General features: G+C 46.5%; 1 protein-coding gene across 4 annotated transcripts in view; it reads right to left on the reverse strand.

The window, feature by feature from the left end:
* Positions 1–5,007, reverse strand: part of LOC308297742 (receptor-type tyrosine-protein phosphatase delta) — a 221,035-nt gene extending 216,028 nt beyond the window's left edge. For all 4 annotated transcript variants that reach the window (XM_080741304.1, XM_080741302.1, XM_080741303.1 and 1 more), the window contains exon 1: positions 4,480–5,007. The gene's annotated coding sequence lies outside the window, so the exon portion shown is untranslated. The remainder of the gene's footprint in view (positions 1–4,479) is intronic.
* Between the last annotated feature and the right edge of the window lie 993 nt (positions 5,008–6,000).

The following is a 6,000-nucleotide window of genomic DNA, read 5'->3' on the forward strand; positions in this document are numbered from 1 at the left end:
CAATGCCCCGTAGCGGTGGTTTTTATCAAGCAACCCACCCTTGACGCTGGGTTCTGCAGTACTAGAGGTTATGGGAGGAAATGCTTGCCAAGTAAATAAGTGAGTGAAGTGATTGAACGGAGGGAATAGAGAGAGAAAGAGAAAGAAAAAGAAAACATACACAACATGGTGGGACTGAGGCCAAAGCACACCAAGGGTAAAGTCATGATCACTTCATTATGTCGCGGCGCTTGCTCAGTGTTCTGCGAAGTCGAACCGCTTTCTCATTTTGTCACAACGCATCAAGCCGGCCTGTGTTTGAAGTGAGGCTGGGAAATCGTTGGGGGGGGGGGGGCCCTTGACGCAGAAGCACAGACACTCATTTATCAACATATGGCCGCGACGTAACATGTGCACATATGAACCGCAAAAACACGCGTGTCCAAAACACATGCCAAGCATGTCCAAACGCACTGCCCTGTGCGCGCGTGGCAAGGCAAGATGCCGCGTACGGTCGAAATGTCCGCCGCGCGAAAGCCTGCCCTCTCTCTATTCTGTGCCCTCGACTAGTCTCCTGCTTTCTTGGCCATACGCAGCGGTGCTGCTGTGATTTTCTAAATGACCTCTGTAAGTCAAACTTCCCCCCCACAGCCACCCACCCAGTCTGCTAGCCTGCCGGCTGTCCGGTCTGCCTGCCAGTGGGTAGTTGTTAAAGACCGACACTGGTGCAAAATAAGCTAGATTACACCCACTGGATTACAGAGGGCAGCCTGCAAGAGGGGAGGAGGAGGAGGGGGGGTGATTGCTAACAGATCCACTGGCACGCCATCTCCAGTCCCAACGCTTCGGCGCCCGATAATTGCGGCCCCTGTGTTTACGTATCCGTTTTTGTAATGTAAGTGTTGATTTCTCATTCCAGTCTCGTAATGGGGGCCCTACCCTTGGCATTCCTTTAAGCAGTGCTCAAACATGAGCGTGCGCGTGACACAGACACGCGCACTCGCCACAAGCAAGCAAACTTTCCCCCCCTCTTCTCTCTCATTCTCATTTCCCCACTTTTCTTTTTCTTTTTAAAATAGACTGGTGAGTCAGAGCTACTTGCATGTGGTCATACAATGGAATTGTGCAAAGCGGGCCCACAATGCCCATAAGAGTGCTTGATTTTGTGCTGGACAAGGGCATTGGATGAGGAACAATTGGAAGCTTCTTTAGTCCTCACGCGTCAGTTACTTGAGCTGAACAGTCAGGGAGCCAAAGTCCAGAGGCTGTATACGCAATATCTCCACTCACGCGCCCAAGTGATCAATAACACCACCTACTCAGGGTAAATATAATAACAACCGAAAGTAATGGAGATCTGAATTACATTGTTGACTTTTCCCTGACTTTCCACCTTGAAATACCCCAGTGATTCTTCACGGCTAGACCCTGCGAAGAAATGCAGGATATGATTTCAGACTGTGCTTGAGGCACCAAATAAAATAAAAAAGGGAAGGAAAAGAAACTGAAAAAAAGGTTTAGCAGGCATGGCAGGCAAAAATGGCCAGACTCACCTCATAAAGGCTGTATCTTAACCCTGACAGCTTTTCATAGGCCAATGGCTCTCAAGTTATTGACTTGAGTAGTGTCACCTTCATAGATGAGAACACACACTAGACAGCTGAACTCGCTTCCCCTCTTTCAAGGTGCTAGAATATTCCATTTGAGAGTTATAACAAGACTCATCCCATATGCCTTCATAAAGGTCAGCGAGTCGGGGATGAGGTTTTGAGAAAAAGAGACGGTCGCTTCAGCGGCTCTTTTCAAAGAAAACGAGCCACTTCGCTCCCATCAGCGTTCTGTGGATGGAAGCACTTAAACCGTGTGCCATGTCAGTGCATATTCATTTTGTCTCTTTTTGAGTGCTGCCGTCGCAACAGCGAAATTGGAAATCGAACGGGCAGTGGCAGCGTTAATTGCGCTGTGTCAAAAATGGGCAAGCGCTAATTGTCTGAGCTAGGAACTGTAAAACATGCAAGACAGTGTGGAGCTGCTGGGGTGAGCTCTCTGGGACTGCTTACTGGCCGTAAACTGGGGATCGCTTGAGCAAACACACACACACGCACGCACACAAATTGGCCTTTGTAGGCACATGCACACAGGCAGTTAAATGCACACCTCACAGTCTACGCCAGTGATTCTGAAGCATTTTCATGTCTAGTATCCCCAAATGTGTATGTACAGTATTTGGCCGCGGACCTCATCTGAAAAGATTTTGTGCCATATTAGATTTGCTTTGTAAAGAATTTTCAAAATATATAAAATGTATTTAAAAATATATCTTTGAATAGCTCAAGTATAAAATAGGCTTAAGGTGGTGAAACTGTTCCTCATTTTTGCTGCGGACCCCTTTAGGACCCAAGGGTGTCCCCGGACCCCACAATGAGAACTCTATACATACACACACACATGCGCGTGTACACACACACACACACACACACACACACACACACACACACACACACACACACACACACACACACACACACACATGCGCGCACACACACACACACACACACACACACACACACACACACACACACACACACACACACACACACACACACACACACACACACACACACACACACACACACACACACACACACACACACACACACACACGTCATGGCTTTCCTCAGTCACATCCCTCTCATTTCCCTTCCCTCATTTTCATGTCCCTGGCCTGAAAGCAGTGCACTGGACACAATCCTTTTGAACAGCTAAAACAAAACCATTTGCAGAAACATACTGCAATTAAGGGCATAGGCCTACTTAATATCCTAAAAAACAATTACAAAATCACTAGGCCTATGCAGTCTACAGGGCATTAATGTATACAACAACAAAACCGATGCTTTTTGAGAAGCACAAGCATGACCAATAAAGTTCCCTTACTTACTGAAGCACTGTTTTCATTTGTTTATGTATTCTTTTGTATGTAATTTTTAAGTTGCAAGCATTGCTGTGGGGGGACAGTATCTTATACTCTTCAATGGCTTGTGTCAGTCTCTACTGCATTCCTGCTGACTCTGAGGAGAGTGAAGTCCCCTAGTGGCCTAATGGGTGCACTGAATGAGCACAGGTGATGTGTGCAGAATATAGCCTTTATATAGCCTACTACACACTGACTAGTGACTACACGAGTGGTTCTCAAAGTTGTTCATGTCAAGGACCCCCAAATTGACACTTATTGGCCCGCGGACCCCCATTTGAAAAGATATGCCAGGGACAAGAGAAGATTTTTCTTGTATACGGCTCTCTAGCAGTGATGGGTTTTGGTTCCTGACCATCATTCAGCTATGAGGACCCCCTGGATCTCCCCCAAGGATCCCTGGAGGTCCCCGGACCCCACTTTGAGAACCAATGCTATACACTACAGGAAAATCTCAAAACAAATGGTTCACTTTCACACATGATGGACTGGCTGAGGGCTGACAGACAAGTGTTCAGGTTGTTTTCGTGTGTGTGTGTGCTTTGCAGAGCTTATTATCCAAAGGGCTGCCATTCAAACCCTTGCTATCGGAGTAAAAAAAAAAGTGTTCCAAAAATAAAGCAGATAAGACGAGGGTCTGTGGAGAGAGTTGATGGAATGCAGTTTGAGAGCCTGACAGCGGACTCGTTCAGCATAACTTCTAGCGACATGCCGATTTAGTCCAATGTAATAGTAGGGCAGGGTGTCAAATTAATGTGTTTGCACTGGATTGCGTATATAGAGTCCATTTTTTATTTATCCGTCCAAGTTATTCAAATGAACGTGTTAATAACCTATTATTTGTGCTACAAATAAAAACTGAATTTCTACGGGGTCATAATATATAAACATTTTTGTATTATGCTGTTTTTTCCTGAAATAAATAGGATACAACGCACGGCTCACACTGACAGTCACACACACACACCACTCACTAAATAGCATGGCCCTCAATTGCCTCAAATAAAAATGATGCCAGCTGCTCAAAACGCTATTTCACCAGATCTTATCCAAAACACACACACACACACACACACACACACACACACACACACACACACACACACACACACACACACACACACACACACACACACACACACACACACACACACAGGAAAACAAAGAAATCAAAAGATAATTGAGGTTGATGATGTTGAGGCTCAAAGCGATTTAATACGTTGTTTTCCCCAATTAAATTGCTTAGAGGCGACACCACAAGGTTGCGTGGTCTCAAATTACGCATAGAGAGCTGAATATAACCCAAATAAAATAGCCTAATATCATATGGCTCAGGTAGTTCCTCTAATGCATTATGCATATTCACATCAACTTATTACCACAGCCGTGCGAGCAGTGCACTCGGAATCACTGCGGCAGGCAGGCAGGGACTTTCTATTATGTCTGACTGTCAGTGTCAGAGCGCTGAACTGAACCCAACATGCCCAGACTGCCAGTGGCATTAAAGCTCTCCTCTTTCTTCTTACCTTATCACCATGTCTGCGTTCAGTCTTTTAAACTCGGTCTCTCCCGTCGTCATTTAGAACAGCCGCGTAGTTGTTAATAATACATCCAGAAATGAACAAGTCGAAAGTCCGCGAGTGAATAAAATCCGTCTGCACGCAGAACCAACGTCTCTCACGCGTCTCTCTCTGGCTCTCTCTCTCTCTGTCTCTCTCTCTCTTGCCCCCGTCCGTGTTGTCTCCTCGCTCTTTATTTTGCACTCTTTTCCTTTTGGAGTTCTTTCGCTCTTTTTGTGAATATAAAAACTGTTCTTCGGGGGGGGTTTAAGTCAGAGAAGAGGACTCAGTGAAGAGACGCGCACCGCCACAGCGGTCCTCCACCTCCAGAGTAAAAAAAGAAAACAGCGTGTATAATATATATCTCCCGTTTGTTTCAGGGCAGGCTGTGGTGCTCGTTAGCTCTTCATAATTGAATGTGGGCTGTGAAGACTTGACTCACTGTGGTGGAGTAGGTGTGTGTGCGTGTGGTGTGTCTGTGCGTGTGTGTAGTCAGTGTGTGTGGGTGGTTGTGTGTGTGCGCGCGGTGTGGCAGCAGGCAGGGACAGAGAGAGCCATACACACACTGACCGAGACCGAGCCCTCCGCGCGGAGACGGAGAGAGGGGATGGAGGGGTGACGTCACTCACTCACTGACTGAGCAAGGCAAGCTCCACACGCACGCGAACACACTCACGCACGCGCGCACGCACACACGCACGCATACATACACGCACGCACGCACGCACATGCACACTCCTCGAACTCTTCCTAGATTCCAGTGTGTGTGTGTGTGTGTGTGTGTGTGTGTGTGTGTGTGTGTGTGAGAGAGAGAGAGAGAGCGAGAGAGAGAGAGAGAGAGAGAGAGAGTCAGTCCACTGAAGGAATGTGCACTTGGACACGACGGACTGTTTTAAGTACGGGAGGCAAAAAATATGAGCAGCGGCATAATTATTCTCAGATGCTGCCTAAAAACGTCTGCGAAAAGCAGGGGTTTTTGGGGTCTGTGTGTGAAATGTGTGTGGTGTGACTGTCTGTGACTGTAGCCTAGTGTGTGTGTGTGTGTGTGTGTGTGTGTGTGTGTGTGTGTGTGTGTGCGCTTAAGCACGCGCGTGTGTATGTTATCTTGTAGCTGTGTGTATTTTTTAAGTAATAGTCCATATCAGGAAAACTCACGTCTAGTAGATTTAACCATTATTGCATAAATGGAAAACAGTACAGTTGATCTTGGCGTTAATGGGCTCCGCGTTCTGAGATGTTCCCTGAATTTTGTGCTTGCTTTTTGAGCATGCTAAGCTAAATCAGGGAACGCTAAGCAATACCCCCCATAGGGATACAATAGCAGAACAATAGCAATATATTACTTCGTCAGTCAAAATCACAGTATTTGAGTTTAATACATTGACATGTAACTTAGTCAGACAATCACAAGTATTTGAGCTTAGCCAGACTGATCGTGAAAGGTGGAGGAGGAGGCAGCTAGCAGCGAATGTTCCGAAGCTTCGGAAT

This window comes from Nannobrachium achirus (assembly GCF_963921795.1).
Source record: "Nannobrachium achirus genome assembly, chromosome: 14".
NCBI lineage: Eukaryota > Metazoa > Chordata > Actinopteri > Myctophiformes > Myctophidae > Nannobrachium > Nannobrachium achirus.